At 38.3% G+C, this 12489-nt stretch overlaps 4 non-coding genes across 4 annotated transcripts; all 4 read right to left on the bottom strand.

The window, feature by feature from the left end:
- Window positions 1-376: 376 nt before the first annotated feature.
- On the bottom strand, window positions 377-449 carry trnav-cac (transfer RNA valine (anticodon CAC)). Its single transcript has one exon. It is a non-coding gene; the product is annotated as a tRNA-Val (tRNA).
- Window positions 450-553: 104 nt separating this feature from the next.
- On the bottom strand, window positions 554-626 carry trnav-aac (transfer RNA valine (anticodon AAC)). Its single transcript has one exon. It is a non-coding gene; the product is annotated as a tRNA-Val (tRNA).
- Window positions 627-3115: 2489 nt separating this feature from the next.
- trnav-cac (transfer RNA valine (anticodon CAC)) lies at window positions 3116-3188 on the bottom strand. The gene has a single exon. It is a non-coding gene; the product is annotated as a tRNA-Val (tRNA).
- A 104-nt stretch (window positions 3189-3292) lies between these two features.
- trnav-aac (transfer RNA valine (anticodon AAC)) lies at window positions 3293-3365 on the bottom strand. Its single transcript has one exon. It is a non-coding gene; the product is annotated as a tRNA-Val (tRNA).
- Window positions 3366-12489: the final 9124 nt, after the last annotated feature.

The following is a 12489-nucleotide window of genomic DNA, read 5'->3' as shown; positions in this document are numbered from 1 at the left end:
AAAAGTGTCCGCTAATTGTATGCTTCCGCCCAGTTTCGAACAGGAGACCTTTAGCGTGTAATGCAAACATGATAAACACTACACTACGGAAACCAATAGGCCAGTGCTGCTTCAAGTATTTATAGTCTTTTTTTATAGAGCTGTCTTGTACGGTCTGCACCGTGAAGGGCCAGCAAACGCACTGGCCACCTGCTCATGCACAACACAAAGCTAAAAGAAATCAGATTCTACGCAAGTTTGCGACACCGCGAGGGGCGGTAAACACTGAGCTGAATTCAAACTTCTAGCCTCACACCGCTCTGCAGAAAGAATGTTTTCAGTGAACGTCAGTACTCAACAGAAGCCTGATTTGACAATTGTCATAAAAGCCAGAGGTTGTTTCCGCCCAGTTTCGAACTGGGGACCTTTCGCGTGTGAGGCGAACGTGATAACCACTACACTACGGAAACCTTCAGGCAGATCGAGCTGATAACCCTTTTTGATTGGGTGCCTGTCGACGATCACTGCTGGTGCGGCAGTGGATGCTATTATTTTCTCGCCAAAAGAAGAGCACTGTTTCTGCTCGGTTTCGAACCGAGGACCTTTCGCGTGTTAGGCGAACGTGATGACCACTACACTACAGAAACCCCACAAGTGCTTTCACCAGCGAAGTTAGGCCTGCAAGGATAAAACAAGGCGTACGCGTTGGTCAATCGAGCGGACAAAGCCAACTCGGCGTCACAAGCTCCCTGCAGGTATTAGGGCCAATTTACAATCCGGGCCCGACACAGCTGTACAGGTCCTTGCGAAATGTCCCCTTTCGTCACATTTGAAGCACCTGAATTCTGGGCGTTCCTTCATCACATTTTCTGAGCTCATGCATAGTCGACAGGTTTTTACCTGATTGGTGTGCATGACTCTAAAGTGCTGTGGCGCTTCCGCCGTCTCGATTTTGGTACTGTATGGTAAGGAGACCATCTCTTCCGGAAATCTGTTTTTTACAAACCTTGTTCCATCTTCTATGTTTGTGCCAGGATACAATCTTCTTTTAATTTTAGATATGGGGAAAACTCCCCATCTCTCTAGCTTGCTTAACATTTCTTCATTTGCTAGGTAAACAGGCAGATGCTTGAACGAAACAACATAGTCTCTGTTTTGTAACCTCCGTACTTCAGATTTCACTCCTTTAATTGTCAATCCATTGTCTATTAAAATTTCGGTGTCAGCTTCAGTCTCCATTGTTACTTCATACTCCCTTTGTTTGTTTGGGTCTCACCGCCAGCATTCTTCCTTCTCCAATCAGCTCCGTGACTGCTTTGGTTATATCAAATCTTCTTGCATCTTTTACATTTTCTACTTCTACAGTTACTGTTGCTTCCTTTGTGCATACTCTTCTTTGTACCTCTTGCTTATCCTTACCTTTCTCACCTCTTCGTTGGCCGGGCTCTTCATTTTATTTATCTCTTTGTCTGTTGTCAAGTCCATTTTCTTTACCTCTCCGTCTATTATCCAGCCCATTTTCTTTATCCTTTCTTGCAAGTCCCTCCATTTCCATGTCGTTGCCGGGGAATCTGTCCATGATTAAAAATAAAACACACTACATAACCACCCTTCAGTCAGCAAAATGCTGCTGTTAGGTGGTTTTTAAAGACAAAAAGAAAACAAACAAACAAAAACACTCAAGGTCAATAAACAAAAAGGTAGACAAACAAAATGGGGAGAGCCTTTCTCTCCTTACTGCTGCCAACTCACTTCCTGTTTGCTCTATAGCCCCCTCAGGGTGGTGTGGCCGTAAGCAATGACAGCTGTCAAGTGTTGGCTATTGAAACTAGGCGCAGCCCCAGGAGGCGAGCACAGATTAGCTGCCTGCAGCGCCAATGAGCTGGACAGCCGGAGCTGGGCAAGCTGTGAAGCACCAGATTCCATGTCACGGTACTGCGGTGTGGCTCCCAGGAGACAGCTCCTGCCAAGCTTGCATGTCAGGAAGGCCGAGCGGTCTAAGGCGCTGCGTTCAGGTCGCAGTCTCCCCTGGAGGCGTTGGTTCGAATCCCACTTCTGACAAACCGAGCCTGCGGCAGTGCGCTCAGGCTGAATTCTTTAACTCTCTGCCCCATGTCCGAATGATACAGTAACACTGACAAAGTGCCGCATCACGCGGGCTTTAATGCAAGTGCACTGAAAGGGGATCAAAAGAATTGTCCTGGGATGGTGTTGCTTTTTAAGGTTTGCAGGGCATTTTTTTCGTCAAATCCTCGTACAACGTCAAGTCATGACATTTGACAGATCCATGCCCTTGTATCGTGGATCATCCAGTGAGCAGAGAGCCAATTGAGAATGTGCGTAAAAGCAAATCTGAATGTTTCCGCCCAGTTGCTAACAGGAGACCCTCCGCTTGTAAAGCCATCGTGATAACCACAGGAGCCTCCGGTTAGGGTGAGAGCACTGTCTTGTGGTGCCAGAGCAGAGAGACGGAAAGTCACTTTCCACAATGTTTTCATTCAATGTTCTACGCTGGTGGAATCACCTTCCCATTCCCACTCGGATTACGGATACACCGGTGTCCTTCAAACGACAGCTAACACCCATCTCTTCAGAGTACACCCGAACCCCGGTGAATATCCCTCTCTCTAAAGAAAACGAAACTCCTACTCCAGCACTAAATTCTCTGAGCACAAACAAATTACTTGGAATAAATAGCCCTTTTTCGTATGCATTGCCTCGTCTTGTTGAATACCTCCACTATTGTATGTCGCTTTGGACAAAAGTGTCCGCTAATTGTATGCTTCCGCCCAGTTTCGAACAGGAGACCTTTAGCGTGTAATGCAAACATGATAAACACTACACTACGGAAACCAATAGGCCAGTGCTGCTTCAAGTATTTATAGTCTTTTTTTATAGAGCTGTCTTGTACGGTCTGCACCGTGAAGGGCCAGCAAACGCACTGGCCACCTGCTCATGCACAACACAAAGCTAAAAGAAATCAGATTCTACGCAAGTTTGCGACACCGCGAGGGGCGGTAAACACTGAGCTGAATTCAAACTTCTAGCCTCACACCGCTCTGCAGAAAGAATGTTTTCAGTGAACGTCAGTACTCAACAGAAGCCTGATTTGACAATTGTCATAAAAGCCAGAGGTTGTTTCCGCCCAGTTTCGAACTGGGGACCTTTCGCGTGTGAGGCGAACGTGATAACCACTACACTACGGAAACTTTCAGGCAGATCGAGCTGATAACCCTTTTTGATTGGGTGCCTGTCGACGATCACTGCTGGTGCGGCAGTGGATGCTATTATTTTCTCGCCAAAAGAAGAGCACTGTTTCTGCTCGGTTTCGAACCGAGGACCTTTCGCGTGTTAGGCGAACGTGATGACCACTACACTACAGAAACCCCACAAGTGCTTTCACCAGCGAAGTTAGGCCTGCAAGGATAAAACAAGGCGTACGCGTTGGTCAATCGAGCGGACAAAGCCAACTCGGCGTCACAAGCTCCCTGCAGGTATTAGGGCCAATTTACAATCCGGGCCCGACACAGCTGTACAGGTCCTTGCGAAATGTCCCCTTTCGTCACATTTGAAGCACCTGAATTCTGGGCGTTCCTTCATCACATTTTCTGAGCTCATGCATAGTCGACAGGTTTTTACCTGATTGGTGTGCATGACTCTAAAGTGCTGTGGCGCTTCCGCCGTCTCGATTTTGGTACTGTATGGTAAGGAGACCATCTCTTCCGGAAATCTGTTTTTTACAAACCTTGTTCCATCTTCTATGTTTGTGCCAGGATACAATCTTCTTTTAATTTTAGATATGGGGAAAACTCCCCATCTCTCTAGCTTGCTTAACATTTCTTCATTTGCTAGGTAAACAGGCAGATGCTTGAACGAAACAACATAGTCTCTGTTTTGTAACCTCCGTATGAGGTGGATTTTATACTCTTTAAAGTGTGAAGTTAATATATATATTCAAAGTGTATGTATATAATCTGCTTGTAGACTTGCATACCATTAGAAGAATTACCATATCACAAGAACTGGATAAGTTATATAGTTACCAGGTTTGGGTCAGGGGTTAACCTAGGTGGAAATTGAGGTCAGGGGTTAACCTAGGTGGAATTTGTGTAATATATGGAGAACAAAGGAAAACAACGGATGTAAAAGGGTATTTAAATAAGCCAAGAACAGGAGTGAGGCAGAATTTTTCAGACAGAGATGCTACTGGGGGTCTCCTGAAAGTTCTCCTTTGTTGTCGACAATAAAGTATATTCTTCTGATATTCATAACCTCCAGACTGAGTTTGATTTAGTAAGAGATAAACCAAGAAAACCACTACATTTGGCGTCCCTCTGGGTGGGCTGGAAAGGAGCAGGACTGGTGTTGCTGTGCATGCTGGACTGGAGAGAAAACACAAATATGTGGCCACAATAAAAAACGGTAAGCGATTTTATGCTTATTAGTTTGTGTTTTTTCTGCCAGGACCTGCTTGTACAGGTAAATACACTTGAACTGTTTCTCCAGCTTTAAAGAATTAAAAGTAAATGTAAAAAAGATATTAAAGAAAAAAGGGGTTTTGAATAACAGAAGAAAAATAATTTGCATGCAAATGATCTGTGTTTTCCTAAGAGGGCCTTGATGGATAGGATAAACATTAACTAGTAACTGTTACCCAGATTTGGGAAATTATTAATGATGTAAGATATGCATAGAGCATTTATAAGTTATAAGAGAGAGTCCTTAATGTGTGGTAACAGTTAAGAGATTAAAGCAGATTAAAGTAGAGAGATGCGCGCTAAGACCTACGATACCGCTTTGTTTGAGGAGATAAACAAAGGGCTGCATGGGTAGGCGAAAGCCTGTGGTTACCGCTCTAAGGTTAGAGGGCTGCTCGGACAGGTCACTCAAGAGGAGTGTAGTGTAGAGTATTTATTTAATTGAAGTGTTTGTGTATTTGCTGCTTCAGATTGTGGCAAAATAGTCCACATTGGTGGGCAGAGAAGACTGCCTTCCTCCTCCTTGAATGGAATGAGGATGGGGGGATGCAGCTCCTGTTACACTGAGTTGGAGGAGAGGAGTGAATGAGAAGAGGAAAAGTAATAAGATTAGAAGTGTGAATGTGTTTAAAAGTATGTTTTCAATAAGGAGTAGGTTAAAATAATGATTATAGTATATTATAATATAAAAGGAGGGCTGCATATGTGTGGTGTGATTTAAAGAACAATAGGAATAGTGATTGATGCAGTTTAAGAGAAGAGATTATGATATAAAGAGAGGAGTCTCTTAAATTAAAACTAATGGAACATGTGCATTTAAAAAACACAGAGTAAAAAGCAGAAGAATAAACATTTTTCTGAAATTATCTTTGTGTTTTAAGTTTGAATATGTTAAAAAAGAACAATAGGCAGAGTGAACTTAAATTCTTTACATAGCAACAGGTGAAAGACAGTCTGCTCCAGGATGGGGGTAAGAGAGAGATTTATGGTGTCCATGTGTGAACAATAGATTGCCTATTTACAGCACTAGGGAAACAGAGAAGAGGAGAGTTAATGAGAGGAGATCAAACTATAGATGAAATAATGACATAGACATTAACATAATTTGGATAGAATATAAGTTATTACTGAATAGATAAATTATAAAGTAGTATAGTAAGATAAATTAAATGAGGAAAAACTAATAATAGAGTTATATTATATAGAAAAGAGTTTGAAACTTTACTAATGAAAAAGAATAAATGAAGTCATAGTGATCAATATATATAGAGATAAAGGAAGTATAGAGTAAAAGAATGTATTAATAAACAAATAGATTTACTAAATAAGTATGAATAAAAAAACATATAAGTTAGTTATTTGATTGAGAATAAAATAGAAAAAGAAAACTTGAAAAATAAATAGTGATTAATTGAAGATTTATTTATAAAATGTGTAACAAAATAAGCTTTAAAATGTATAAGAAAACCTAAGAGCTAAAAACTCAAATTACAGAAAGGAAAAAGAATAAAATAGAAATAGGAAAAAATAAGTCCACTGTTTCATAGATAAAATTAGATGTTTAAAATATGCTTACAATATAGGCACATTGAACAGATAAGATAAAAAGAAAAAAACAGTAACAATTTAAAGAAATAATTGACTTTAGAGAATTTGATTGGATTTAAGGAAAAAAAAAATGTTTTGTCATCTTTCTCAAAGTCAGCTATGTCATTTGTTTGTAGTAAAGTACAGTGATTCAGATGAAAATCATAGAAGCTAGGTAAATGTTAAAGAATGCGTTAGAGTGAGTTTAAAAGATTAATACATGTAAAAGTTTATGCAGTAAGAAGCTAAATTGATAATTATGCATTGCACTTCAAAAATGAAAAATGCTTTTGGTAAATAAATATGTGAATTTAATTAATAATATTAACTTTGAGCTATAGCAGTAATGATTTTGAACAGTTTTACCAGATATTAGGCCACCATGTAGTATTGTTGAATTAAATCAAGTAGGGAAAAACAGATATGGAAAAAAAGAAATGCAATACTAAAATACGTGACAGAGAAAATAAAAGATAAGATAATGACAAATGGCAAACAGAAGAAACATTTGATGTAAGCAGTGAAAAAATAGAAACTGAGTATAGAAAATGTTACAATGTAAAAATGAGTGGTTAGTAAAGGAACACTAGCATAGATGAGGAGAAATGTAAAGTAAAGCATAATCTGAAGCTAAAGAAATTATTTAGAAGAACACTGAAGAAATAGAAAATTAAACATTTACATATGATAAAATGATTGTGAATTAGAAAAAAATAAACTGTTAAACCGTAAAGAGGAGAAAATAGATGAGAGGAGTCTTCATTTGATGAAAAAAAAATGGGAAAGAAGGAAAGACTTTTATGAGCTAAATTCCATATATTACTTAAGAGGACATAGGGATGGACTTTGGGGGACTGTGGTCTCTTACCTACTAGACATCTCTGAGTGCACTAGCAAATGGAAAAGGTGTTTGAAAAACACAATGGACAAACTGTTGGCTGTGGACATTTGTGAAAGCAGTGAGGCAGGCACTGCATACCCAGGAATTACTGAGGACTGGAAAGGCTACTTATGTTCAGAGACACTAAAAAGAGGCAAACAAGCTAACGATGAACTGATCAAAGAGAAAAAGCGCTCCACCAGAACTTTACAATAGCTCAATGAAAGAAGCCAGCACTAAGAAAGAAGGGGGAAATACTGTGCCCTGATATGGACACCACAGAAATGACTGCACCAATCTATGAACCAGTTGTCTTCTCAGGGTGTGAGGAGGGGGAGTCTGGCAGTCCATCTCAAAGCAGTCGACCTATAGTCCAAATTGAGTACAATGTGACCACTCAGAGGGCAAAATAAGAGCAAAAGTGTAGCTACCCATTGTTGTATCAAATCAGACTCCTGTCAATTTAATAAATAGAAAAGTATCATGTAAACTGTAAGAAAAGTCTTAGATGATAATGTACAATGAAACTTTAAATGTGTTATGTTGAAAAGATAAATTATGAAGAATGTTAAATTATTTTGGTTTATTTTCATAGATTAACTCATAGAGATTATTGAACATAAGAGGATAAATTATAATGCATGGTGGTGATAAAAAAGATAATAAAAAACAGTTTTTGATAACTAAAAAATAATAATTTGGGTTAGAAGTTGATGGAGTTAAGTATTTAAGTTAAAATTAGGGAAAACTTATTTTGAGTAAACTAAACCAAGATTTGAGAGAAAAATTATGTCAGAGATTAAGACAGAAAAGTGATTTAAAGAAGAGATGGAAAAAAAAAAGTGAAATGAACTCACAGTACTGAATAGGTCAAAAAGTAACAATTCTAAATTTACTAAAAGAATATGTGAAAAAGAAAAGTGTTTAAAAAAAAAAAAAAAACAGAAAACGCATTGTTTTACATATGTGAAGAAATAATTAAAAGCAAAAAAGAACTAAGGACTAAAGGAGAAAAATTAGATCAGATAGAGAGGAACCTATAAAGAAATCCAGTGATTTTTCAGTCAAATGATAAAAAAGTACAACAAAAAATTATGAATAACCAGTTTGATGTGAGAGCAGGAAGGAATTAGGAGCTGAAAATGCTGAAAAGTGAAAAATGTTAATTAATAGAAAATGCAAAATAAGAAATAGCTCAGAAATAAGAAATTACTTAGGTGTCAAATTTTAATAATGATTAACAGTTCAGGACATTAAGGGAAAACAAAATTAGCCAGCATAGGGATGATTAATAAAAAATTAAACCAGATGCAGGTCTGTTATATGCTGGAATAGGCGTTATTGAAACTTTTGAGAACATAGCAATAATAGAAACATTTAGATATGTTATGGCATTTCTAAGTAAAGTCAATTTCAATTCGGTTGTGATGGTGTAGGTGACTGATGAAATGGATTCTATTTGAATTTGATTTGAATTTAAATTTTGATTATGGCATTAGTCAAAACAGGCAAAAGTAAATGTTGTAAAATTTATGATTTAAGAACAGTCAGTAATAGAGAATTTCTTAGCTGAGGTTCCTAACACGCACTGTACTTAAATTTTTTAGTTTGGATGCCAACTATGTTAAAGTAATTAATTGATTTCTGTTCAGGTAATTATCAGAGGAGGGTAGACACTTGGTTACACTTAAAGTAAATAGGCTGATTTACATAGGTACATACATTAGAATGCATAAAAGGTTTTAGAATATTTAGTGATAGATATTGTAATGTGTAGGATTTAATTATCTGCAGGTACATCTAGCTCAAGCCAAGTAAAAGACAGAAATAAAACTTTTTAGGGATGAGGGTTTAGTGTTAACAAGATTCTGTATCTATTCTAGATGCAATAATAACTGTTAAGCTGATAAATAAAAAATTGATTTTACACTAAAGAAAATAGGGTAGCAGGTCTAATAATAGTATAGAGTCACAACCTTAATTAGATTATAGTACAAATAAACAACGTACTAGTCTTTATGAACATGTGTAGCATCAAAGGGAAGCAAAAAAGATAGGTATGATTTTTGTAATAGGAAGTACAGATTGTTGATATAACAGCATTTCTAGATATTGTCATTGGTGATGTACATGGATTGAATCAAGGGTGAAGTGATAAGGAAAATTAAGCAGCAAGCAAAATGATTTGAAAAAAGTGATCGCCTTTTTGAATGCAGTGATTAGTGAATTGTTGTACACATGTGACATCTGTGCAAAGTAGAATGTGAGTAAAAGATCAGCAATAGGTCTAATGGATTATTCAAGAACTTCATTGTAGATGTTGTGAAATGATAAAATTAGCTTAGGGCAAGAGATACAAGTTTTTGGGCATGACAGTTGTGGTAGATGAGTGAAGGTAATTCCATCAGCAGAGCAGGGAAGAAGAAACAGTTACTATATGTAAGACAAGAGAAGTAAGTCTCCTATTTGGAATACCTTCAGAAATAAGTTTAACGTGTCTGCATTTAAAAATAAATTAGAGTAATTCATTAAAGTAAGTTAATTTACGTTAATTAAAGTAAATAAAGGTAATTAAGTAGATAAATAAGTGGATATGTGATTCAGTGAATAGATAAGTAAATGTATTGATAAAGAATTGGAAATCAAGAAAATTGAGAAATTACACATAATTGTAAGGAATGATTGAAAGAGCTAAAGATGATTCATCAAGGCCTAGTTTAACAAGATGTGTTAAAATAATATACCTTTTGCATTAATAAGTGATTGAATGAAAACTGACAGAAACAAGCAACTAACATTGCATGAAGTATTATTGGGTCGACCCTTGCATGTAATCATGTATTTAACCTTGTGGAATGTTTGAAGAACATTTCTAATGCATTGGAAAGAAGTTTGGTCTTTTATGAGGAAACTAACTGCCATGTGCAAAGCAATATCTGTACAGGAAACCAGAAAGGACCAGAAGCAGGAGATTAATCTGGTGATCGAGTATATCTGAGGTTTTCTGGAGAAAGTGGAGTGAAATCAGGAGAAATGGACCTTATGCCAAGGTTACCAAAGGGGATGCCATCAACTGGATACCTTCTGGACCACAGCACAAGACAGCCAAAGGAAAAACACTCCAGCAAGAGAAAGTTAACGGGAAACAGAGGAGGCAGAAAATCCCAAAGCTCAAACCAACGAATTGCAAAGTGTGGCAGAAGCAGTTCATCAGAACAGTTAAAAGAGTAATTCTGATTATATACCTGAGTGAGAAATACAGAAGGTGCCACAAATTCAAGTGATGATAATCACGACAACTTAGGGTTATAGACTCTCAACATAAAGTCTTTAGCAACACTTTTTAAGGCTAGAACGAAACAAAGAATGCTCGCAAGTATGTGCCAGATTTAGGGTCAAAAAGATGAACTAGTGCTAAAATTTTTATAGTTTAGATAAAGAAGAGGATGATGAAGAGGATCCATGCCTTGGGTGTTAAGTGCTAGCAACCTCTACCCCAAAACGGCGGCTCTCTACGATACGCAAAGTATCTGAGCTGAAGATCAACGTACTCTACGGATTATGTTTTGTGGGTGTTAGATTAGAATATTGTGTTGTGACCCTAGATTGGGAGATTGTGCATGTTTATTTTTTGTTTTAGTTTTATTCTTTAATGTATGTTAAATAATCATGACCCCCAGAAGCAAATAGATAACTAATTGTATGCTTAAAATACTACTTTTTATGATATCAACAAAATAGAATCAAGTCTTTTACTGTGTCCTCGTCAATAGTGGGCGCAGAGGTTTGGCGTGATTCTATTCCAGAGTGCAATTACATGATTTGGTCATTTGTAATAATACTGTGACATATATTTGTCATTAGGTAGTATGGCTGAGGGCTAGGTCATGGAGTTGCACTATGGGCCAAAAAACAAGAATATTAAGACTTGAAGTCTTAAGAGGAGGGATTATATGAGGTGGATTTTATACTCTTTAAAGTGTGAAGTTAATATATATATTCAAAGTGTATGTATATAATCTGCTTGTAGACTTGCATACCATTAGAAGAATTACCATATCACAAGAACTGGATAAGTTATATAGTTACCAGGTTTGGGTCAGGGGTTAACCTAGGTGGAAATTGAGGTCAGGGGTTAACCTAGGTGGAATTTGTGTAATATATGGAGAACAAAGGAAAACAACGGATGTAAAAGGGTATTTAAATAAGCCAAGAACAGGAGTGAGGCAGAATTTTTCAGACAGAGATGCTACTGGGGGTCTCCTGAAAGTTCTCCTTTGTTGTCGACAATAAAGTATATTCTTCTGATATTCATAACCTCCAGACTGAGTTTGATTTAGTAAGAGATAAACCAAGAAAACCACTACACGTACTTCAGATTTCACTCCTTTAATTGTCAATCCATTGTCTATTAAAATTTCGGTGTCAGCTTCAGTCTCCATTGTTACTTCATACTCCCTTTGTTTGTTTGGGTCTCACCGCCAGCATTCTTCCTTCTCCAATCAGCTCCGTGACTGCTTTGGTTATATCAAATCTTCTTGCATCTTTTACATTTTCTACTTCTACAGTTACTGTTGCTTCCTTTGTGCATACTCTTCTTTGTACCTCTTGCTTATCCTTACCTTTCTCACCTCTTCGTTGGCCGGGCTCTTCATTTTATTTATCTCTTTGTCTGTTGTCAAGTCCATTTTCTTTACCTCTCCGTCTATTATCCAGCCCATTTTCTTTATCCTTTCTTGCAAGTCCCTCCATTTCCATGTCGTTGCCGGGGAATCTGTCCATGATTAAAAATAAAACACACTACATAACCACCCTTCAGTCAGCAAAATGCTGCTGTTAGGTGGTTTTTAAAGACAAAAAGAAAACAAACAAACAAAAACACTCAAGGTCAATAAACAAAAAGGTAGACAAACAAAATGGGGAGAGCCTTTCTCTCCTTACTGCTGCCAACTCACTTCCTGTTTGCTCTATAGCCCCCTCAGGGTGGTGTACCCGTAAGCAATGACAGCTGTCAAGTGTTGGCTATTGAAACTAGGCGCAGCCCCAGGAGGCGAGCACAGATTAGCTGCCTGCAGCGCCAATGAGCTGGACAGCCGGAGCTGGGCAAGCTGTGAAGCACCAGATTCCATGTCACGGTACTGCGGTGTGGCTCCCAGGAGACAGCTCCTGCCAAGCTTGCATGTCAGGAAGGCCGAGCGGTCTAAGGCGCTGCGTTCAGGTCGCAGTCTCCCCTGGAGGCGTTGGTTCGAATCCCACTTCTGACAAACCGAGCCTGCGGCAGTGCGCTCAGGCTGAATTCTTTAACTCTCTGCCACCATGTCCGAATGATACAGTAACACTGACAAAGTGCCGCATCACGCGGGCTTTAATGCAAGTGCACTGAAAGGGGATCAAAAGAATTGTCCTGGGATGGTGTTGCTTTTTAAGGTTTGCAGGGCATTTTTTTCGTCAAATCCTCGTACAACGTCAAGTCATGACATTTGACAGATCCATGCCCTTGTATCGTGGATCATCCAGTGAGCAGAGAGCCAATTGAGAATGTGCGTAAAAGCAAATCTGAATGTT

This window comes from Danio rerio, chromosome 4 (assembly GCF_049306965.1).
Source record: "Danio rerio strain Tuebingen ecotype United States chromosome 4, GRCz12tu, whole genome shotgun sequence".
NCBI lineage: Eukaryota > Metazoa > Chordata > Actinopteri > Cypriniformes > Danionidae > Danio > Danio rerio.
This window is presented reverse-complemented; position numbering and strand designations above follow the sequence as displayed.